The 24,271-nt window shown below is 45.5% G+C and overlaps 1 protein-coding gene across 11 annotated transcripts in view; it reads left to right on the plus strand.

The window, feature by feature from the left end:
• The first annotated feature begins 6,100 nt into the window (after positions 1-6,100).
• The window catches only part of TRERF1 (transcriptional regulating factor 1), a 77,992-nt gene continuing 59,821 nt past the window's right edge, over positions 6,101-24,271 (plus strand). For 4 of the 11 annotated variants that reach the window (XM_079968481.1, XM_079968478.1, XM_079968488.1 and 1 more), the window contains exon 1: positions 6,102-7,080. The gene's annotated coding sequence lies outside the window, so the exon portion shown is untranslated. Of the gene's footprint in view, positions 7,081-7,266; positions 7,466-8,321; positions 8,346-24,271 lie in introns of those variants that run through there. The other 7 variants (XM_079968484.1, XM_079968485.1, XM_079968486.1 and 4 more) reach the window with 5 other exon arrangements.

The raw sequence follows: 24,271 nt of genomic DNA on the forward strand, positions 1-24,271 counted from the left end.
TGTCAGTGTAGAGTATACTGAGCTAGATGGAGGAAGGATCTGACTCAGGAAAAGGCAGCTTCCTACATGTTTGTTCAGAGCCTGAATAGGAAACTCCTGGAATCCCTAGATTCCATGATGGAAGAAAAGCTAGACTGGTGACTGGGAGTGGCGACTGAGACCATATAATACCGGTCCTGAAAGACCTACATTGGGCCCTGGTACCTTTTTGAGCACAATTCAAAGTGTTGGTGCTGACCTTTAAAGCTCTAAACGGCCTTGGCCCAGTACAGTCATACCTCGGGTTACAGAGGTTGCGTTTTTTCAGGTTATGGACCACCGAAACCCGGAAGTACCAGAACGGGTTACTTCCGGGTTTCAGCGGTTGCACATGTGCAGAAGTGCCGAATCGCAACCCGTGCATGTGCAGACACGGGTTGTGAACGCTGTGGGTTGCGAACGTGCCTCCCGCACGGATCACATTCGCAACCCGAGCGTCCACTATATACATGAAGGAGTGTCTCCACCCCCATCGTTCACCCCCAGAGGTCCAGCTCCAAGGGCCTTCCAGCGGTTCCCTAACTGCAACAAGTGAAGCTACAGGGAACCAGGCAGAGGGCCTTCTTGGTAGTGGCGCCCGCCCTGTAGAACGCCCTCCCATCAGATGTCAAAGAAATAAACAACTATCTGACTTTTAGAAGACATCTGAAGGTTTAGGGAAGCTTTTAATGTTTGATGTTTTATAGTGTTTTTAATATTCTGTTGGGAGCCACCCAGAGTGCCTGGGGGAACCCAGCCAGATGGGTGGGGTATAAATAAATAGTAGTAGCAGTAGTAGTAGTCTACAAATTTGGCCTCAAGATTTAAAAAACGAGGCAAATGTTTTTAGGCATTGCATTGTTAAACAGGAAGATGTATTACATGCCCTAGTGCTTTTCAGCCAGCTAGCATCCCAGAGGCCCTGCATTTAAAATGCTGAAAGAAATCACATTTTATAATAAAAACAACCATAATGCAAGATAGTAAGCTGCAGGGAGATGTCCCAGTGTTAAAATGATGATGAGCTCTAGAAAGGGGTATGTGTCCATTGAAGACAGTGCTCAAAGGAAGTGGGATGTTCGTCCACATCCCACACTTAAAGGTAAAGGTAAAGGTACCCCTGCCCGTACGGGCCAATCTTGACAGACTCTGGGGTTGTGCGCCCATCTCACTTAAGAGGCCAGGGGCCAGCGCTGTCCGGAGACACTTCCGGGTCACGTGGCCAGCGTGACATCGCTGCTCTGGCCAGAGCCAGAGCCAGAGCCAAAGCCGCACACGGAAACGCCGTTTACCTTCCCGCTGGTAAGCGGTCCCTATTTATCTACTTGCACCCGGAGGTGCTTTCGAACTGCTAGGTTGGCAGGCGCTGGGACCGAGCAGCGGGAGCGCACCCCGCCGCAGGGATTCGAACCGCCGACCTTTCGATCGGCAAGTCCTAGGCGCTGAGGCTTTAACCCACAGCGCCACCTGCGTCCCATGACATCCCACACTTAATCCGCACCAATTCTGCCTTTTCAATCCTTCAAGGACAGAGCATGCAATAGTTATCAACAGCCCTCTAAATATAGGGAAACTGTCAACATACTCTTTAAACTATGTTGCTGCATTATATTCTTCCATAATGTGCCTGGGGCTGAACGTTTCCCCAGCAAACCCTCAAAATTTATTTTCAGCATTCATTTTATCTTAATTTAACTTAACCTGTGAACATCTTTCTTAAGCGGTCGGGTGGGGGCCCTCGAGGCCTCTCTATCTGCTTCCTCCCCCACTACACCCCTTTCCAGCCCCTGCTTGGTATCTTTCCAAGTAGTAATGCGTCCTTGAACTCTGATAATACTTCCTGCTTGTCTGAGCGCACTCCTCTGTTGTCTCCCGAGACAGATGGAAGCCAACAACCAACCAGCCTGGATGGATGGATGGAAAGGAGTGAAGAAACAAGCCTACTTCACCAAAAGGTAAAGAATTCGCATTTAATGCTCTCCCCACCCTTGCCAGGTGGCCCTCAGGTGGTTGCCTAGAAAGGAATGTGGCCCTCGACATTATCTTTATTACTTTGCTTTACTCTTCCCTGCTCTGGGGTTGAAAATATTCAATAAAGAGCAGGTTAGGAATACTTCTAATACTAATGACGATGATGTTGTTCCCCAACCTTATTCTTTACATGGCAATGCCCCCAAATGAATTGATTTTAGTCAGGATTAAACAAACTTTGCTCCTCAGTTGTATTCTACACGATTCATTGGAACGCCTATCATTATAGGGCAGCAATCTCTAGGTTGGATTACTGCAACACATCAAACATAAAGCTACCTCTTTCGGAAACTTTGGCTGGTGTAAAATTCGGCAGCCCGATTGCTCACTGGGGTAAGACCATTTGAGCATATAACATCAAATCTGGCCTGACTGCACAGGCTGCCGATTAGTTTCCGGGCCCAATTCAAAGTGCTGTGCCCCCCCCCCCCAAAAGTGCTGCTTTTGACCTATGAAGCCTTAAACAGCTCAGGACTGCAATACCTCACGGAACGCTACTTTCCATATGGACCAACCCAGATCCTTCAATCATCACCTGAGGCCCTTCTCTGTGTGCTTCTTCCACAAGAGGTGCAGAGAGTGGCAACACAAGAATAGGTCTTTTCAGAGGTGGCTTCCTGCTTGTGGAATATTCTCCTCAAGGAAGCTTGCCTGGCGCCAGGTGATTTTTCTCTTCAACCAGGCATTCGGCCGACAAACGTTCCAAATGTGTTTGTGGGAGGGGGGGCTATTGGTTTGTTTCTGTATTATTACATATTTTATGTTCTCGTTTTGTATTTTTCCTGTCATGCAGCCCCCTGGGATCTTCAGATAAAGGGTGGTACAGTGGTACCTCGGGTTAAGTACTTAATTTGTTCCGGAGGTACGTTCTTAACCTGAAACTGTTCTTAACCTGAAGCACCACTTTAGCTAATGGAGCCTCCTGCTGCCGCCGTGCTGCTGCTGTGTGATTTCTGTTCTCATCCTGAAGCAAAGTTCTTAACCTGAGGTACTATTTCTGGGTTAGCAGAGTCTGTAACCTGAAGCGTATGTAACCTGAAGCGTAGGTAACCCGAGGTACCACTGTATACATATTTGATTAACAACAGCAACAGCAACACAACTGAGAGAAGTTTAACTGAAGCTTCATTGAAATCCTACATTGAGTGTCTACTCCAGTAGTTCCCAGTGTTTTTCTTGTCACCACCCCCTTGGTTCCATGCCCCTTACTCTATAAAAAGCATTGTTCATAATAATAATAATAATAATAATAATAATAATAATACAGTCATACCTCGGAAGTCAAACAGAATCAGCTCTGGAAGTCTGGTCGACTTCCAAAATGTTTGCAAACCAAGGTGCGGCTTCCAATTGGCAAGCCATGGAACCCACGTCAGACATTTGGGTTCCAAAGAACGTTCAGAAACCAGAACACTCACTTCCAGGTTTACAGCGTTCGAGAGCCAAAACATTTGACTCGCAAGGCGTTTGACTTCCAAGGAACGACAGTAATTTATTTTTTATACCCTGCCCATCTGGCTGGGTTTTCCCAGTCCCAGAATAGCGGTTTGCACAGCCTACTAAAGAAGATAATGCACAATAAAATTATAAACATTAACAATTAATTGCGCATTCATTCAAGATCCAACCCAAACTACTTAGGTTCATTAATTCAACAAAATTGAGAACTTGATCAAGAGATACTAGCTTTTCAGTTTGAGATCTACTTAATCTACTTTCCTGTTTCCAATAGTAACCAGCCAGCTGCTTCTGGGAACCTGATAGTAGGGAATGAAGGTCACAGCCCTCAGTGTAAACCCAAACAAGATTTCCCCTCACATGTTTCAAGCCCCACGCCCCAGCAGCTGCATGCTGGCCCTCTCTGTTGCAGATGTTGCAGTGCTAGGCAGGGAGACTTATGAAGCGGGTCTCCCAACTGCATGGAAGCTTCTACAGTGGTACCTCGGGTTACATACGCTTCAGGTTACATACGCTTCAGGTTACCAGAGTCTGCTTGCTGACAAAACCCTGATTAGTTTTTGTATGAGTGAAATAGCCTTCAAATGAGATCATGTTGTGGTTTTGAGCATGTCAGACTGACCTATTTCACAGGGCTGCTATGAGACCAAGGTTGCAATCTTCTACCTACTTACCTGCAAGAAAGCCCTAATTAACTCAGTAAGACTTGATTCCATATCTCTTTTCTTTTGTGTAAACACTCCAGGAGCTTTTTTGGCTCTAAAGTGAAGTTAAAAATGTTTTAGATCAATAATAACAGCGATTCTTGAGATGATTATCCAGAGCAAGGTTTGGGATAAAAAACAACCCTCCCTTTCACTGGGTTGCTGACTGAAGGGGAGCCAAAATGAGCCCACGAGAGGAAAGCATCAGAAGTTTTCAGAAGTATGTACAATAAAAAAGAAAGGAAGCCTAATTAGACAAGCCCTCCACCAGATTGTCCAAGCTAAGTAGCCCTGGAAAGCTGAGCATCAGTTGGGGGTGGGAATGGCCTTACTGCGCTTGGAGGAAATGGCTGACTGAACGTGAGTGCGCCCATAGCTGCCAATTTACAGATTTGAAAATAAGGGACCAGCAGCCTCAAAAATAAAGGATCAGCAGCCAAATAAGGGATTTTCCGGGCACAGGTATGTTCAACTTCTGAGCCAAAGGCAGAAAGCCCAGCCAGCAGCCAAACGAAGCCTCAAGCGGTGGTTCCCACAGCGCAGCAACTCGGCAAAGGGGATGCAGCAAGGAAGCCACCGTCACCTCTCCGCTGGGAAGCGCTGAGCAAAGGGGAGTCCCCAGGCAATGCGACCGATTTGATCGGCACAAGGCATGCAAGCTCCATCCCCCAGTTGTTCTTAGACTCCTTACTGGGTGAGCAACGCAGCCAAGCAACACAGTTGGAGCCTCCCTCCTCCCTGGCCGGCAGGGAGGGAGGGAGGGAGAGGAGCTGCTTCCTTTGAAACCCAGGAAATTTAAGGGACATCATCAATAAGGGACAGCAGTGGGAAACAGCGCTGGGATAAGGAAGTTTCCCGCCAAATAAGGGACGGTTGACAGCTATGAGTGCACCTATTTAGGGAGAGAGGACCCCTCACCCTGCAATGTTTAGTGATGGATCCCACTCCTGCCACCAAACAGTGACACTGCATTTGCTTGGCTCACTCTACCCAACTCCTCCTTCCTTGCATCAAAACTGGTCACACAACTCATTCCGGATCTGACACCTTCAGGCATGCTAGCAGGGAAAGGATTCCAACACTTTCTTGGATCTTTCATCACAAATATACTACCAGTGCCACATTTACAGTTTAATAGTGGACGTTTTATGAATGCGCTGGATGCAGCAAATCAAGTCCCCTGTAACGTATTGCATTTGATGCTATCTGAGCTGAGCTTATACCTGCAAAGGTTCATTCGAACAGGAAGATCATGAAGTAATGAACACGCATACATGGAACTCAGATCTAAGTTACTAGCCAGAAGCATGCAAACACACCGCAAGGTTGCCAACTTCCCCTTGCAGCTTGGCTCCTGTGCCGTTAACGGCAGGCTTGACAACCAAGAACTAAGCCTTCCCCGGCATGCTGATGTCAATACGGATAGGCAAAGCTCCCCCTCCCCCACTTAAAAAAAACACACGCTGCTTGCCACTCTGCTGCAAAAGGCACAGGAGCCTTAAACAGGGGGGGGGGGAGAAGACGCTGGCAACCTTAAGCAGTAATAAACGTCTTGCGCATACAAGCGCTCTTTTTAACCCGCGACGGCTTGCCCCCCCCCCCAAATGAAAATGGAGAGGCATCTGACTGCGACGAATACTGCAAGTTTCTTTTCTGAGAAGTGCTGGGGAAGGGAGGCGGGGAAGAGAGCACCGCCCGCGGGCTCACGTCGGAGCGCTGCGCCAATCACAAGCCAGTGGGGGGCGCTCCCAGGAGGAGTCCCCCCCACCCACCTCCCCACGTTTTGCAGTCATGGCGTTAGGGGTGGGAGGGTGGCGGGGAAGCGTACAGTACGAGGAGCCCACACCCTGCTGCGAAGCGGCACTGTCTTCCTGCGTCTCCCCGACAAGGGAGGGGGCGGGCACAAAGCCAAACTCCCCAGGGCGCTTTCTTGCAGCGCGATCCTGTGGACGTTTCCTCGCGAGTCCCCGTGTGAATGGGGCTTGCTGCCAGGATTACAGTCTCAAGACATCCATATATAGGGCTTCGGGTGTGTTTGTTTTGCGGGGGGGGGCACAGTCTTATAAGCCCCGATAAATACTGCAGGCTTCATTTCCGAGGAAACACGCGTCGGATCGGGCCGCGTGCCTCCTCCAGGATGTGTTTCAAACGCACCCTCCTCCTCCTCGGCTCCTTTGCAGAAATGAACCCGCCCTCCGCCCAACTCTGCTCGGATTCAAGAGAGATCCGAGTTACGAAGCAGAGAACGAGGAAACGGCGCGCCATGCACGCAGGGTGTGTGTGTATGTTTGCACACCCCGAGCCTGGAGCGTCACCGGGGATCTCCTGGCCCCCGAGGGCAATTGCTGCTCGCCACCCGGGAATCTGGCCCGGGGCGCCGTCGACAGCTCGGACAGGCAGCAGCGCATGGGGAGGTGGGTTTGTCCTCCGTACCTGCTGCATGGGAACTGCAGCCCTTAGAAAAGGAAAACGAGTGGGGCAGTGCAAAAAAGAGAGAGAGAAAACACCCTCCCTACTGAAAACCCAGGAAGACACGCCGCTAAATTGTCGGAGTTTGCTCCCAGCCCGCAGGTCACTCCTTAAGACAGGAGACCCCGGCGAAGGGCTCCGCGCTCTGCTACTAACTGCCGCCACTGACACCTTACTTCCTGGTTTGCAAACTCAGGACCAGACCCATCTCGGCGGAGTGATTCGATTTTCTTTCCTAGCCTCCTCCCCTTTTTGCTTCTGCTTTCTCTCTCCCCCCTTCTTTTGCACGAAAATAATTTGACAGCGTTTTGCTGACACGGGGATTTTGCACCAGAGATTAAGAGAGAGGGGGGGCAGAGCCCCCACCCTAAAGTGGCATGCAAGGAATTTCATGCACAAGGTAAGTCCAGCTCCCTTGAGCTTCTCCTCCTGGCGTGGGCTTGGGAAAGAGCGAAGATTAGTTATTTCCACCTCTCTCTCTCCGTCTCCCCCCTGTACAGTCGCGGAGGGGAGGAGGGTGCATTGCACGGGGGTGGGGTGGGGGGAGAAGAGGGGGCGGAGGCGGCGGGGTTGCGTGTAGATATGCAAGTATATATTTCCTGGCGGAGCGATATTTGTTTACAGCAAGAGCTTGTACTGTAAGCAAAGTAGGACCCGAGTAAATAGCAGCTCAGTAATAAATTAAAATTGCAATTGCCCCGTCGCTGCACAATATAGATCCATTATATGTATTAAAAACTGCGCCCACACGGACCCTGCATGCACTTGTTGCAGACTTGCACCAGGTAGGCAAAACGCTTAACAACTTCCATTCTTGCACGGAGCTTGCAAACTCAACTTTTTCTTTTTTCTTTTTTTAAAGTTTGTAAGTTCACTCACTTTCGGTATGTAGGACTGAGTGGGCGAGGCCCTCCCTGCCTCCTGCTCCTTCCTGCAAGATATCCCAGCAGGAGGAGAGAGAGAAAAAGGAGATCATTAAGCCTGGCTATTATGATGATTATTATTTTATTATAAATAAATGCCCCCCTGGCTGCGTGCTTCCTTAAGTAAGGTGCAAGGCCGTGAGTGTTTTTTTAAATCGGATCGAGGCGAGTCCTCGCACTGCGGGGGGTGGGGCGGGAAGAGGGCAGCGTGATCTTTTAAATCGAGTGCGTGTACTGGGAGCTGCCCGCGGTGTGGCAAGAGAACCATATACGAGGACCTGGCAACGGCGGATCGCACATGCTGCCTTACCTACCTGCTCCCAGTCGGTGGGAAATCAGAAAGCGATAGATTTGCATCTTGGCCACTCCCTAAGCCCGTACACCCATGCTTTCTTTCCCCGTAGCGTTCGCTTAGCATTCATCAAAAGGAAAGAGGCACTTAAAGTAAGATGGATGCATTTTTTTTTTTAAAAAACAGAGATGAGTCAGTGCCTGAAAAAACCCATAAATGAATACGGTTGTGTGTTGCGGTTGTGTTTCATATAAAAATATAGCAACCGCAGAAGGGGAATATGCAAGGCCGGTACTGAGACCATATATATTTTCCTTGTTTCCAGAGTCTGACTCCGAGACGTTGCATGAACAGAATCCATATCTGCTTGTGTAATTTGGGTTAATGCAGGATTCACATGCTTCACCCAAGAGGTTAAAATGAGATCTGCAACTTTTCATTGATTAGTCAGTTTAAAAAAATACCCTTGACCACCCACAAAAGTTGTCTGGGCTAACCTGGTAGCAGTTTATTTTAAATAGAATGTTTATTTATTTTTAAAACAAATATGTATGAAATTGTAGGCAACTGGGCTCCATGTTAGAAGAGCCACTTGTCCTTTTCTTGCATATTCATCCCTGTATTGTGCCTATGAGCATTAAGCTTAAAAGCAAAATATGCCTGTTTTTCTTTTGTTTTAATTCATAAGGAGTTTTTTTAATTAATCGTCTAATGTGTCTTTAATCATATGTCAACCCTGGTTTAAAATACTTCAGAGTCAGTTTGTAGGTTTCCAGATGCATAGTGTGAATGTGGTTCTTGGCTACAAGATTAAAGTATATTAATGTGGGGAAAACCATGTGCCTAATTGGTTTGGAATCTCTTGCCAGCTGTCTAGTAGTTTTTAATGTGATATAATCTGCAGTGTTTACTAAAAAGCTGGTGGAGCATTATGGTCAACAGCAAACCTGCATCCCTGCTCAGAAGTTAGTCCCACGGTGATCAATAGGGTTTAACTGCTTAGTGTGTTTAGGATTGGAGTGTGGAGCTAGATCTCCACTTTTAGAAGACCAAGACCAACCCACTCTCTTGTAGCACCTTCAAGAGTAACCTTAAAGGTTAGGAATTCCTTAAAGGTTGTTATGGCCTGAGCCAGAGGTCGGAAACCAAGGTATTTTTGTGTGGCTAGAAAATGGTGTCCTTCAACTCCTGCCTCATACTGGCCTGAATGGAAGCTAGATTTGGGAGTAGAGAAACTAGCCTACTGAACAAAGGTAGAACTTGTGTTTGTTGCCCCTTCCATTTTTGTTTCTGGACTACTGAAAGGAAGCCTGGAAGGGAATATGGCCCTGGTAGGTTCCTCATCCTGGCCTGAGTCTTGGTGAAACTAGTCTATTTCCATCAGCTGCATGAATCGTCAGGATAAGTTAGCAGACATGTGCACCAGTGATTGGGGTGGGGCATTTTTCTTTTTAGGGAGTGACATTTTCAGCATCGAGTTTTAGAGGGAAATGAAATGCTTTCCATATGAACCTACCCAGACCCTGAGATCATCTTCTGAGGCCCTTCGTTGTGTGCCTCCTCCATGAGAGGTCCGGAGGGTGGCAACACAAGAACAGGGCCCTCTCTGCAGTGGCTCCCCGTTTAAGGAATTGTCTTCCCAGGGAGGTTCTGCTGGCGCTTTCGTTACACACCTTTATGTGCCAGATGTAAACATTTCTCGTTAATAAGGCCTTTGGCTGATTGACATCCAATGCCCTTTTAAAAGGTAGTGGGAAGTACAGTGGTACCTTGGGTTACATACGCTTCAGGTTACAGACTCTGCTAACCCAGAAATATTACCTCGGGTTAAGAACTTTGCTTCAGGATGAGAACAGAAATGGTGCTCCGGCGGCGCGGCAGCAGCGGGAGGCCCCATTAGCTAAAGTCGTGCTTCAGGTTAAGAACAGTTTCAGGTTAAGAACGGACCTCCGGAACGAATTAAGTACTTAACCTGAGGTACCACTGTAGGTTGTTTATTGGGTTGCTTTTATTTTTATTATGTATTTTGTGATTTTATATTGTGATATTATGTTATAAGTGCCCTTAGAATTGTGGGTATCGAGTGGTATACAGATTTAACTAATTAATAATAATAATAAATGAAAAAAGTACAAGCTCTGACTGTTTTGTTGCAGAGGAATTGCAAGGTTTGTTCACATAGTGTATGGTAAGCATTTGTTCAGATTCAATGTGTCTCTTCTCTGGTCTCCATGTTTCTCTATTGCTGCCAGACACAGTGGTCCAGCCGCTTTGGAGCCCCTCTTTGAGAAGGTGCTTGGAGAAAGGTCTTTGTAGAGGCCTTGGGGCATGGGTACAGGTGCATATGGGGGGCATTCTTCATGTCCCAAGCCATCTTAAGGTTTTCTATGTCAAAATCAGCATTTTGAATCTGGCTGGGAAGCGATTTGGAAGTCGGTGAAGGTATATGTTCTGAACATGTTCAGAGTTGCTATATAAATCAGAGTCCCGGGAAAGTGTCCTGGCAACTATAGTTTGTTAAGGATATACAACCCCCAACTTTCCTTTAGTGTCAAAGAGGGTATAAGGTTGTTTTAAATGTAAGGTGTTGATGTTAATAGTTGAGGCATGAGCCCAACTACACCTTTTTAGGGGTCTGCTTTTGTGTGCATGGGTGGATGTAAGAAAATTGCCAGGCTTCACCGTGCTTTGATCCGAGTACTACTCCTCTTTGGAAAGAGAGTGTATGTATGAGTGTGAGAAGTAATAAGTGTGGTGGTGTAGTGTAGTGGTTAGAGTGTTGGACTAGGACTTGGGAGATGAAGGTTCAAATCCCCTGTCTACTATTAAAGGCAAACATAAAATGAGGAGAATCATGTATGCCACCTCGAGGTCTTTAGAGGAAATGGGGAGTTGTAAATGTAAAAATAAATTAAATAACAATGATGAGAGCTGCTGTCCCACTGATAGCAAAGAGTGAGTTATGAGCAGGAAGTTTTTGGTTCAAATGGTAGCTTACCCACAAACTTGTTGTATGGCCTAAGCTAAGCTCCTATCTCTCAGCCACCCCGTTGGGTAAGCTGCTGTTTTTCTGTCCGTCTCCACGTTTGCAATACAGTGATGATAATACTTCATAAGCACTGTTCATAAACAATCATAATACTGAGATAGTTATTGAGAATGTGCGCTTGAAGCACTGTGAACCCTTAGAAGCTTTCTTACTACAGTGGTACCTCGGGTTACATACGCTTCAGGTTACATACACTTCAGGTTACAGACTCTGCTAACCCAGAAATAGTACCTCAGGTTAAGAACTTTGCTTCAGGATGAGAACAGAAATCATGCTCCGGCGGCAGCGGGAGGCCCCATTAGCTAAAATGGTGCTTCAGGTTAAGAACAGTTTCAGGTTAAGTACGGACCTCCGGAACGAAATAAGTACTTAACCCGAGGTACCACTGTAAGAGTGTCCCTGAGCATGTGCAGTGTCTCACAGGCTTGAGTTTAGGAGACAGAGCATTGCTTCTAGAAATATCTGTTTCTGCACTTGTTTCTTTGGAATTGAACCACTGGAATCTAGGGCGCTTATCTGATCAAAGGAAGTCAATAAATCAGTTGAGTTTTTACTAAATTAAAAGTGACATTTTCTCCTTTGCGTAAGTACTTCTAGCAACAATGATCAATGCTTGCTAAAAGAATATGTTTTGTGTGATTGATCTGTGAAACCTTTTAAGTTTATTAAATGTTGTTTAGCTGATTAAACAAACTGTTTATTTGACTGTAGGTGGTATCCATATTGGAAACCACCTCAAGTTGTGTACTTCTTTCTAGGTTCTGTAAAGATTTAAGAAAAACATGGTGGAATGTGTAGGAGGTACCACCAAGTAAAGGTAAAGGTAAAGGTAAAGGTAAAGGTACCCCTGCCCGTACGGGCCAGTCTTGACAGACTCTGGGGTTGTGCGCCCATCTTACTTAAGAGGCCCGGGGCCAGCGCTGTCCGGAGACACTTCCGGGTCACGTGGCCAGCGTGACATCGCTGCTCTGGCGAGCCAGAGTCGCACACGGAAACGCCGTTTACCTTCCCGCTGGTAAGCGGTCCCTATTTATCTACTTGCACCCGGAGGTGCTTTCGAACTGCTAGGTTGGCAGGCGCTGGGACCGAGAAGCGGGAGCGCACCCCGCCGCAGGGATTCGAACCGCCGACCTTTCGATCGGCAAGTCCTAGGCGCTGAGGATTTAACCCACAGCGCCACCTGCGTGTGCCACCTGCACACAACCACACTATAAGCAAAGGATGTGGCTGCTTCATTCCCTAGCCTTCTTATGACACATGCAGGTCTTATATATATGCAGAACTAGATTTCCCCCTTTTTGGAGAAAGCTTTTTCTGTGCAAAAGTTAATGCTTTTTTTATTTTCCGTGTGTGGTGTTTTCATGAGGAATTATCTGTATGTTGTTTTGTCTTCCCCCAGCATACGTCTCTGGTTTATGATAAGAAAAGCTTATACATAAAATAATAGCAACGACACTGTGCATTTCAAAGGCATTTGCTTGTAAACCCTCAATTTTGCATTTAAAGCAAAACTGAACGATGCGCTTGATTTTGTGAGATCCATGTGTGTCTGACAAAATGAATCGTTCACTGTAGTTTTTCAGCACATCTCTGCAATTTTAATTCCCTTTGAAATAAGGCAGGTTGTGGGTGGCTTCCACGTTCACTTGTTCTGTAGCTGAAAAGATTAGAAGACATTGTGAGTCCTGTGTTCAGTTCTGGGCACCACATCCAGGTGTGGACCAGTGATTCCCAAATTTTGGGGGGCCACCCCCCCATTGGTTTCATAAACGCATCTCCAGTGCCCCCCACCTTACCCGGTAAAAAGGCATTATTCAGGTTTGTAAGACCCATTAAGGAAGATAATAACAAAATAAAATTCACTTAATTGCACATTTATTCAAAATCCAATTGAAACTATTTACCGTAATCAGTTCAGCAAAAGTGATAATAATAATTATATAATAATAATTTATTATTTGTACCCCGCCCATCTGGCTGGGTTTCCCCAGCCACTCTGGGCGGCTTCCAACAGAGATGAAAAATACACTAAAATGTCACATATTAAAAACTTCCCTGAACAGGGCTGCCTTCAGATGTTTTCTGAATGTCAGGTAGTTGTCCATCGCCTTGACATCCGATGGGAGGGCATTCCACAGGGCGGGCGCCACCACCGAGAAGGCCCTCTGCCTGGTTCCCTGCAACTTGGCCTCTCGCAGTGAGGGAACCGCCAGAAGGCCCTCGGAGCTGGACCTCAGTGTCCGGGCAGACCGATGGGGGAGGAGACGCTCCTTCAGATATACTGGACCGAGGCCATTTAGGGCTTTAAAGGTCAGCACCAACACTTTGAATTGTGCTTGGAAACGTACTGGGAGCCAATGTAGGTCTTTCAAGACCGGTGTTATATGGTCTCGGCGGCCGCTCCCAGTCACCAGTCTAGCTGCCGCATTCTGGATTAGTTGTAGTTTCCGGGTCACCTTCAAAGGTAGCCCCACGTAGAGCGCATTGCAGTAGTCCAAGCGGGAGATAACCAGAGCATGTACCACTCTGGCGAGACAGTCCGCAGGCAGATAGGGTCTCAGCCTACGTACCAGATGGAGCTGGTAAACAGCTGCCCTGGATACAGATTTGACCTGTGCCTCCATGGACAGCTGTGAGTCCAAAATGACTCCCAGGCTGCGCACCTGGTCCTTCAGGGGCACAGTTACCCCATTCAGGACCAGGGAATCCTCCACACCTGCCCGCCTCCTGTCCCCCAAAAACAGTACTTCTGTCTTGTCAGGATTCAACCTGATGAGTTTGGTCCAATGATACCAGCTTTCAAAAGTCTGAGAGTCATTTACACCTGTAGGTAATCGCACCGCGCTCTACTAGGGGTGGTATAATTCACTTTAGAAACCACTGGTGTTGACCAATTGGAATGAGTTCACTGAGGGCAGCAAGATGGTCAGGGGTGGGAAATACATGTCCTAAGAGGAATGGAAGCCTGCAGCTCAGTAGCAGAGCATCTGCCTTGTGTGCAGAATACGCCATCTTAAATCCTCTGTATCTCCAGGTAGGGTTGAAACCCTGGAGAGCCATTGCCAGTCAAATTAGACAGTATGGAGCTAGATGGACCAATGGACTGACTCAGTATGGCAATTTCCTATGTTCCCAACTGGGTAGAATTATGGAATTGTAGTGATGGAAAGGGACCACAAGGGTCATCCAGTCCAACCCCCTACAATGCAGGAATTTTTTAGCCCACTTCTAGTCTGCAGGGACCTCACCTGTCTCCAAGAATTCTCAAAGATCAGGCTTCCTCAACCTCGGCCCTCCAGATGTTTTGAGACTACACTTCCCATCGTTCCCTGACCACTGGTCCTGCTAGCTAGGGATCATGGGAGTTGTAGGCCAAAAACATCTGGAGGACCGAGGTTGAGGAAGCCTGTCAAAGATTATAGACATACTTCTGTTGATGCAGCCTAGAATAGCATTAGCTTTTTCGGTTGCTGCATCACACTCTTGACTCAGGTTAAGCTTGGAATCCACTAAGACCCCAATGTCCTTTTCACATGTATTTCCAGTAAGCCAGGTGCCCCCATCTTAGGTTTGTGCATCTGGTTCTTCCTTCCCAAGTGCAAAACTTTTCATTTGTCCCTATTGAAATTCATTTTGTTAGTTTGGGCCCAGGTCTCCAATCTGTTAAGGTCTCTTCCTTCTCTGGGTAGTGGCATGAGTCATTCTCTGCAATGTGCCTTCCCCAGCCACCTTGGTGTATTCTGAGGTCTGCAATTGTCCTTGCTCCTCCGGCTGTTGCTTTGGATTTCCTGCATGAAGCAGGCTGCATTGGGGAACCAGTGGCCCTTTTGATGTTGTTAGACTCCCAGCTCCCATCAGCCCTAGTCAGCACGGGCAGTGGTCAAGGATGATGGGCGTTGTAGTCCAGCAACATCAAGTGGCTTACAGATTCCCCATCCCTGGCCTACAAAGTCTTGCGTGATGCTGTATTGGGGGTTGCTTCTCAGGCTAGGTCTACAATATTCCTTCATTGTGCCATACAGTGGTACCTCTGGTTACGCACTTCATTTGATCCAGAGGCCTGTTCTTAACCTAAAACCATTCTTAACCTGAGGTACCACTTAGGTAATGGGACCTCCCGCCACCGCATGATTTCTGTTCTCATCCTGAGGTAAAGTTCTTAACCCGGGGTACTACTTCCAGGTTAGTGGAGTCTGTAACCCAAAGTGTTTGTAACCTGAGGTACTACTGTAGTGCTATGTGCTTTAAAAATATATAAGAACTATACACCATTCTATGACATTTAACATAACATTTGCCCAAGAGACCTCATTATACTAAGAAAATTCAATAGTAAAGGCAGCTAATTAGATGAGGGAAAAGTTTGTAGTGGAATCCAAAAATGTATACTCAGAAACAAGCGCTATTGAATTCAAGAAGTGGGGTTAGGATTTCAGCCTTAACAAAAGTGATTTTATCTATATATAATTCTCAAGAGAGTGTCTTTAAAGAACTATATTTGTGGAGTTCGCATTGGCATGTGCAAGATCGATTCCCATATTTGACAGCTGCATTGACAGCTGTAATACTAGATGATCCTCACGGTGCCTTCAAACTCTACAATTTTATGACTTTATGTCTTGTAAAAATTTCAGTATTTTTGTCTGCTTGTAAGATATAGTGATGGCCTGGCTACCAGCTTGGATGCGGAGAGGAAGAACCATGTACTTTACCTTGAACTTTGTGGAGGAAAGGTAGAATCTAAATGTGATGGTGATGATGATATTTTTTTTTTTAAAAAAAACACCCCATAGTTTTTGCTTAGTTCAGATGTAATGGCAACCTATAATTTGCCACAAAACTGGAAGTCAGGGAACATGCAGGCTAGGGGCATGTCATGTAGTGTCACAAGTTAAACAGTTTGCTGCTTCGTTGTAGTATGCTAAGCACTTGAGAATGCAACTACGTGTGCATTTGAGGAAGTCTGCAATGTGGAATGTAGAAGAATGTAGGCAGGCACGAATATATGGATTGTTCATGCTGGATCAGTGCTCTGCGTCAGGATTGGGGAACCTTTTTTTTTTTTTTGACATTCCATTCTGAGCAACCTTATCAGGGCAACATGCCAATTGTAGGTGGAGCCGGAGGCAAAAGCAGGCAGAGCAGTGACTCTAAATTTTGGTTTCATGTAGTGGGCACTCCTATCTCCATTCAGGCAAGCAAGAGGCAAACACCAAGAGTTGAAGGACACAATCCAGGCAGGGAAAAACAATCAAGGCCAGAGAGGGGTGTGGCCTGGGGAGAGGAGGTGTGGCTTGGAGAAAGTGCCAAGGGCCAAATAGAGAAGTCCAGAGGGCCACATTTGGTTTGCCAAACCTTCTCTGCATGGACCCTTAGTCTAAGGCAGGCATAGGCAAACTCGGCCCTCCAGATGTTTTGAGACTACAATTCCCATCATCCCTGACCACTGGTCCTGTTAGCTAGGGATGATGGGAGTTGTAGTCCCAAAACATCTGGAGGTTGTAGTCCCAAAACATCTGGAGTTTGCCTATGCCTGGTCTAAGGTACCATGGGCAGTTCATACGTTCTTACCTGCTGTTTGCATTTTCCACCTGTTTCTACGCTGCGTGTGGCCACATTGGAAAGGTGCGCATATGTTACTTGGTTTATGACATTGACTCATAGCTGAATGTGTGCATTGTTATTCCATGCCCTGGTAACTTCCATCTTGGTCTACTGAAATGCGCTTTGTGTAGGGATACCCCTGAGGTTGGTCTGGAAGATGCACCGAGTGCAAAATTGAGTGGCTCAACTGCCCAGTGCAAGGGCCAAATATCACCTCCATGTTACATAGTGCTGAGAGTCTTGTACTGGCTTTCAGTCCTCTACTGGACTAAGTTGAAGGTGCTGATTTTGGTGTACAACACCTAATGCAGGATACCTAAACAATCATCTCGCCCCTTCTATACCCAGTCACTATGCCCTGCAGATACCATTTCATCAGGAGGTCCATTCCATTTGATGCAGAAATTGGACCTTTAGTGTTGTGGCATCTACCTCTTGGAATTCCCTTCAATTGTGTATCAGACAAGTGCCATCTCTGTTGTCTTTTGGTGTATATTGAAGATTGTCCTTTTCCAGAAAACCTTTAAAGTGAAGATTTTTGTCCTCCTTCATCTACATTGGATTAGAAATAGTGTGTTTTACAAACAGAGACATTTTTGAATCACTTTGGGATGTTTTCTAGGAAGTAATTTATAAATTAAATGAACAAAATTAGCTTGTACTGATACTAAAACTCCAAGAACTTGGCAGCAACTCTTGGCGAGTTGAAGTATTGCGGGTTTTTCTGGAAAATTTTGAATTGGAAAATTTCCCTATGTACATTAGGGTAAGCTGCCTTAGAAAAAAATCATTTTGCATCAGAAAATTTTGTGATGTCTTAGAGAGGGATTTAATTTAGCATCTTTATGATGTACTTGCTCTGTAATACAGATGGTTATAGGTATCTTTATGTTGAGTGTTCACTGATGGTTTGGTTTGTCTTCAACAAGTAACAAAAAAGTTAGCATTTCTATTTTACTCATAGCTGTCAACGTTTCCCTTTTTTAAAGGGAAATTCCCTTATTCCGAATAGGATTCCTCGCAAGAAAAGGGAAAAGTTGACAGCTATGATTTTACTTGCATTTAGTAATCAAAGCTAAAAACTTTGAAACTGCTAAGCTTGTCTAGTGTTGTATTTGCAGTTGGTACCCGTTCATAGTTAGTCATGAACTTAGGAAACAGAAGATTTTCTATGGGGGAAAATAAATCACTGGGGGAAAATTCCACCACACATTGTTGGTGGTGGATTGTGAGGCAAAGGGTATTAAGCACAGCGATACACAAGAGGTTGTCAGAAGGCTCCAAACTGAGATAACATATGCAATTGATGTTCCCCTTAGGGTAGTTATTTTCAAAATTCCTGCCGGCTTCCTTATTGCTTTGTCTGATGTGGGATCTTGAAACACCTCAGCTGACATTCACACAAAAAGGTTTTAAAGTTGCAGGTGCAGCCTCTACTTAAGAATTGAAGGCATCACAAACTTGTATTACTAGGGCTGTTTGTTGTCAGGCTGTTTGGCATAAAGGTAAAGGTAAAGGTACCCCTGCCCGTACGGGCCAGTCTTGACAGACTCTGGGGTTGTGCGCCCATCTCACTTAAGAGGCCAGGGGCCAGCGCTGTCCGGAGACACTTCCGGGTCACGTGGCCAGCGTGACATCGCTGCTCTGGCGAGCCAGAGCCGCACACGGAAACGCCGTTTACCTTCCCGCTGGTAAGCGGTCCCTATTTATCTACTTGCACCCGGAGGTGCTTTCGAACTGCTAGGTTAGCAGGCGCTGGGACCGAGCAGCGGGAGCGCACCCTGCCGCAGGGATTCGAACCGCGACCTTTCGATCGGCAAGTCCTAGGCGCTGAGGCTTTAACCCACAGCGCCACCTGCGTCCCACTGTTTGGCATAAGTGAATGCAAATCTTGAGAGAAGTTGTGAAACTACCTCCTGAGGGAAGTTTGTCAGGCCCTACTCTTGATTGGATATCAGGAGCGAGGTGAAGACTTCAGTGTTCTGGTGAGCATTTGAAGTGTCTATTCGAATGTTTAAGATTATGCTGCAGATGATGTGCAGTTCTGCTGCTACAATCTTGTTTTCCACCCTGGTGCTGTTGGGAATTTTCATTATGCGGTGTTTTAACGAAGGGAAATTTCTGTTTATTGAAAGTTACGTATGATGAGAGGCAGAGTTTTGTGGTGGAACACAAAAACTTAAAATGTGTGTGGACAACAGCAGAGTGCTCCATTCTAGTTGAACAGTGGTTGGGATTTTGCCAGTCTTCACATGTATATTGACTGTTGACTGTAAAAGGAAAGCCAGTTACACGATTAGACTCTCTGGCTTTTACTGCATATATTCCACTTTGGTTTATTTCTGACTGATCTGATGTTTTTCTATATAGAGTGTACATTTCCCTTGCAATAATTACTGGCAAGATTGAACACCCTTTTTGGAACGGGTGAGTGGGCATATAAAATAAATTTGGTGGTTGGTTGTTTAGCCAAAGTGTTCAGTTTGTAAGTCCAATGGCTAATAACTAAAATGAAAGCTAGGAAGTTACCCTGTGCAGTTGTGGCATCGTAAGCTACTATTGACTAAGACTCCCCAAGCTGATTAATGATTTGCTATTTAGATTCAAATCAACTCATAAAAAATAATCAGTATTATAGCTTGGAAGGGAAGGAATTCCAAAGGTTGTTATCGGGAAAGGAGAAATGAACTCATAGGCTTTTACTTGCACCAGGGTTTTATTTTGGTAAAGTAAGGGCATCTGTACTTGGCAACACAGGACTAAAGTAGGACAACTCACTAGAGTAGGTGTGAAATGCTGTCTTAAGAGATGTGAGGCATAGTTTGAGTGTTGCAGGTAAAAATGAAATGTGATGAACTTAAGCTGCCTTTATACTGAGTAGGGATGGAAGGATCTGTCATTCTGCCAGTATTAATCCCCCCACCCCCGCACAAAATGCAGTTTGTGCATTTTCTTTTAAAAAATCCACATGTAAATTATTATATGCATTTTTGTATGTAGTTTTGATTGATGTACACATTTCTGCAAGCAGTTTCTCTTAATATGATTTTTTGGTAATTTTAACTGGGGCTGATGGGAGTTGGAGTCCCAAGTTCATACCACCCCAGCTCTCCCTTCTGGAGCTGGGTCTAAAAGTTTACTTCAAACTGCAGAAAAGATAGGGAAGCAAAATAAATATTGTGGTACATAGTCAGCTGCTAAAGACATAGAAAAGAAAGCAATGTTCTATTTTGTCACCTCTGAAGTGTTGACATCCCATGTTTTGGCTGAATACCAAATATATACGAGAAAAGTACAAAAGCAACGCTACCTGAAAAAAGTTGTTTTTGAGTGATGAAGGTTTTAAAAAAGGATTGGCTTGGTTTTGCTTCAAACTTAACTGGATATGCAAAATCCCTCCAGAATGGGATCTAAGATTTCCAGTTATAGCAAAGTAATAAAATTGTGTTTTTATTTTTTTAAGGATTTGTCTGTTAGGTTAAATTTTAGGCTCCTTTCAAATTCACACGTTGGTTCAAAACATAAACAATGCAATGAGAGCTAATTGAAAAGCCAAATCCAAACGATGTTACTTCTTTTTATACCTTTAATGTAGCAATTTCAAGTCAAATATGGTTCAGGGCTTGAAATGTGCTTGCAGAAAATCAAGTTGGGACTTGTGCAGTTTTGGCGGTTGGCATCGTTAAAATAATGCAGAGGCAAAGTGCATGCACACAAGCTGAAAACAACCCAAAGTGTTAGCTATGCAGCTTAAACTACTTAATCGGTTTTTATTAAAACTTACTACTGCTGGACTCGATTATAGACTAAAATACTACAGAAATAATGTGCAGTCAAGTCCTAAGCATGTTTACTGAGAAGTTAGCACTTACTGAATCCCAAGGGGCTTGTTCCTAGGTACATAAGTGTGGATAGGGCCAAAGCTTTAAACATTACCTGATCTTTGATATTTCGTGTGTTGGTCTTAAAGCCTATATTCTTAGTATTGAATAACCAGTGCCAGTGAGATGATATCTTACCCACCGTGTAAATAAATTTCTGTGGAATAAGAGCTTTTAACCTTGAAAGGGGTACATGTCTGCTGTGGAAACAGAGCAGACATAACATCCAAGAATTCGTTGCAAAGAATGGAAGGGGGCAGAAATTGAAACGGCGAGATATAAATGTAGCAAACCAACAAATTGTTCACCTTTCCTCCAAGGAACTTGAGGTGCCCCCCCCATTCTATCCTCTCACAACATCCCTGTGAGGTGAGTTAGGATGTGAGAATGTGTGGCTGGTCTCAGGTCACCCGGGGGGGGGGGGGGCTTGTGGCTGAATGAGGATTTGAACTTTGGTCTCCCTAATTCTTGTCTGACACTTGCAGTGTCAAGCAGAAGGTAGACAGGGATCTGGGTAGACCAGTAAGGGAATCTGGGTAGACCAGAAAGGGTTTCTGACTCACAAATTGGAATAAAACATTTCCCTCACGTAAATGCAGCTGCTGAAATGATGAGAGCTAACCAGAGGTGCTGCAAGAGGACCATGAACTGACTTCAGTTCTGGTACTGAAAGCATAATTTTTAGTATCAGAATATGCTCAGAAGGACCCTTGTTTTTGAAGCTTTGCGTGTACAGTATTCAGCTCCTGGATCCTGTTGGTAAATATTGGGGTTCCAGAAAATATCAAAGGAGATCCAAGAAACCTAAAGTCGGCCCATTGCTGCTGTACCCCAGTACCACAGCGGCTTCTGAGATTTCTCCAAAGAGCTTTGTGATAGCTTGGTTAAAAAACAAACCATCAAATTCACAAAATGGTGTTGGAAGGGGGAGTTGCATTGCTTATTTACCAGCATTCAGCACAGGCAGTAGCATGTCATCGTCCTCATGGCATAAACAGAAGGAATTAGTCCTAGGTCCTAGTCCAGCACTCGAACTACTTCCCCAACTGGCCTCCTTGGGATGAAGTGTTTGATGAAAATCCACTAAATTACTGGAGGAAGGTTTGTTTAATGCCTGGAATTGGCTTTTTTAAAAGAAGATGTGATCAAGATGCAAGTGTATGCTTTAAACCAGTGGTTGGGTATTATTATTAACAGCAAGACTTATTGCAACTAGGTATTGGAGATATATGGAAGGAGCCTCTGACGGATTGTTGTAATAAAGTCTGGGAATCGGCACTTGTTTAGAAACTCACCTATAAACTTAGAAGGGCACAAGGTTTAAAACAAAAGGACTTATTTGCGGTAGAATGAAATTGCTTCATTAAGCATACAGTGAAGAATGACTATAAAAAGGTAACCTTAAAGGACCCCTGACCATACGGTCCAGTCGTGACCGACTCTGGGGTTGCTTGCTCATCTCGCTCAAGAGGCTGGGAGCCGGCGCTTGTCCGCAAACAGCTTCCGGGTCATGTGGCCAGCATGACTATGCCGCTGCCGTCGAAGCAGAGCAGCACACGGAAACACTGTTTACCTTCCAGCCGGAGAGCAGTCCCTATTTATCTACTTGCACTTTGAGGTGCTTTCGAACTGCTAGGTGGGCAGGAGCTGGGACTGAGCAACGGGAGCTCACCCCGTCGCGGGGATTCGAACCGCCGACCATCTGATCGGAAAGTCCTAGGCGCAGTGGTTTACCCCACAGCACCACTATACAGGACTTCATATCAGCATTCTAGGTTGCTTTGGTCATTTTTTGGGTTATCTTTTGAGGAACCTGTGAAATAAGGATTTATGATGTGGACTTCAGATTTGGATGCAGACTTAATCTCTCAGCGAGGGTGAGGGTTAAATTAGTCACTTCTCTTTTCAATTTCTGCATCTATATTGTTTTGTAATATACTTACAAAAACAATAGCAACAGCCCTGTGAGGTAGGTTAGGCTATGAGACTAGTGACTGGGCCAACGTCACCCAGGGAGCTTCATGGCAGAGTGCAAATTTGAATCCTGACCTCCCAGGTCCCAGTGCAGCATGCCAACCATTACATCAACTGACTACCTTCTGACTGTATGTGGATATGTTTTTTGGTGGAAGATTGCATTTTCCCATTGATAAAATGCTATAATTTAAGTGTGAGTGTTGGTGTCTTCCTTTTAAGCAGCAGTAAGTTCTTCAGTAACTACTGTGCATTTAACACACAAGTAAGTCATTATAAAGTAAGTCAAGCAAGAAAGGCCATTTGAACTGGGTGGGACCCCTCTAAACTCTCCCCAGGCTAAACCCCCTACTGTCACTGCATCTTGCCCCAGTTGTTCTTGTCTGACTGGAATCTATGTTTATTAATTTATTTAGACCACTACTGTACTGCTAGAGAGAGCAGTGCACAGAAATCTAAAACAGCAACCAGAAATCTGACCAAAAACACACACACAATAAAAAGATAAATACAAATTACTAATAAATGTATACTGATATCTGTTCCTTTTCCTTCTGGCACAATTTCCCAATCACCCAGCCTCTTGGCTCTCATCCATGACCCAAACAAACTCACAGAATCATGCCCCTCACACACACAAAATAATCTCACAACGAAGAGAATTCCTGGAACCTTCTGACATCACCCTAGTCTCTCACACTAAGCTTGCTTTTGTGGACAGGCACCATGATTGATGGAGCTTTCTCGGGTTGTCCATAGCTGTGTCCCTGCTCAGCACCTTGTTTGCTGCATGGCACACACACAGTCCCAAGCTGCAGTGGGTTTACTTTGGTGAGTTTCCTGTGTTGTGTGTAAAACAGAGAGCAAATAGGGCACTCTTCCACTCTGTGGTCTTGAATTCTCTTAATGCCTCTTGCTTGGCTGGGTGGTGGAAACGGAGGGGGTGTGAGTGTGTGTAGACACTGGCCTACGTACAATACAAAGGTAACCTTGACATTTGATGCTCCATCTACTTTTACTTCACTGTGTACTGGCATGTGGTCCCTTGCCCTGAAAACGGTTCTCCATCTCTTGTCGTAGAAAGACGGTTGCCCACAAAGCAACCGCAGCTGATTTCATGCTGAAAGGAACTTCGCTCCAAAGCTGGCTTGCAATCTTCACTTCAAGGTCATCCCTTGTCTCCCCCGTCTGGGATTTAGCTCAGCTAGCAGACATAACAATTCTGTGATTGCCACGTTTATTTTGCCCTCCTTCCTTTTCAGTGCTCACCCCACCTTTTTTTAAGACTGAGTTTTGACCAAGCTGCGGGAGGCAGTGGAAGACAGGAGTGCCTGGCATGCTCTGGTCCATGGGAGTCGGACACAAAGAGTCGGACACGACTAAACGACTAAGCAACAACAACAAGACTGAGTCTTCAGACCAGACAGTGCAGAACAGTAGTGGCGATTCTGTGGCCCCTCCGTGTGTTGTTGGACTCTAGCTTTCATCAGACTCATCCATCAAGATTAATTGACAAGGTTGATGGGACTTAGTAGCGCAACAGCCATTGGAGTTAGGCCTCTATCCCTGGTTTAGAATCTAAGCAAGCCTAATTGCTGTACAGGGATGAGGAAAATAAGGAGTAGAATAGGTCTTCTGCTGCTCTTCTGCCAGAATAGCACCTCCTGCTGTAGCGTCATTGAGATTTGCTTCCTCAGAAGGCCGACCTTTCTCCGTCATTGAATAGGTATCGGGAAACGGTGAGAATTTATTTTCTGTGCTTCCGGAGAAGCTTAGTATCTTGGCATGTCATGCTACTTGTGCTATCCTTTCAAGTTTATCTCTATAGTCTTCCTATTTTAAGATTTCAGTTGTTTCATTTGGCTTCT

The sequence above is a fragment of the Podarcis cretensis genome (assembly GCF_951804945.1).
Source record: "Podarcis cretensis genome assembly, chromosome: 3".
Classification (NCBI taxonomy): domain Eukaryota; kingdom Metazoa; phylum Chordata; class Lepidosauria; order Squamata; family Lacertidae; genus Podarcis; species Podarcis cretensis.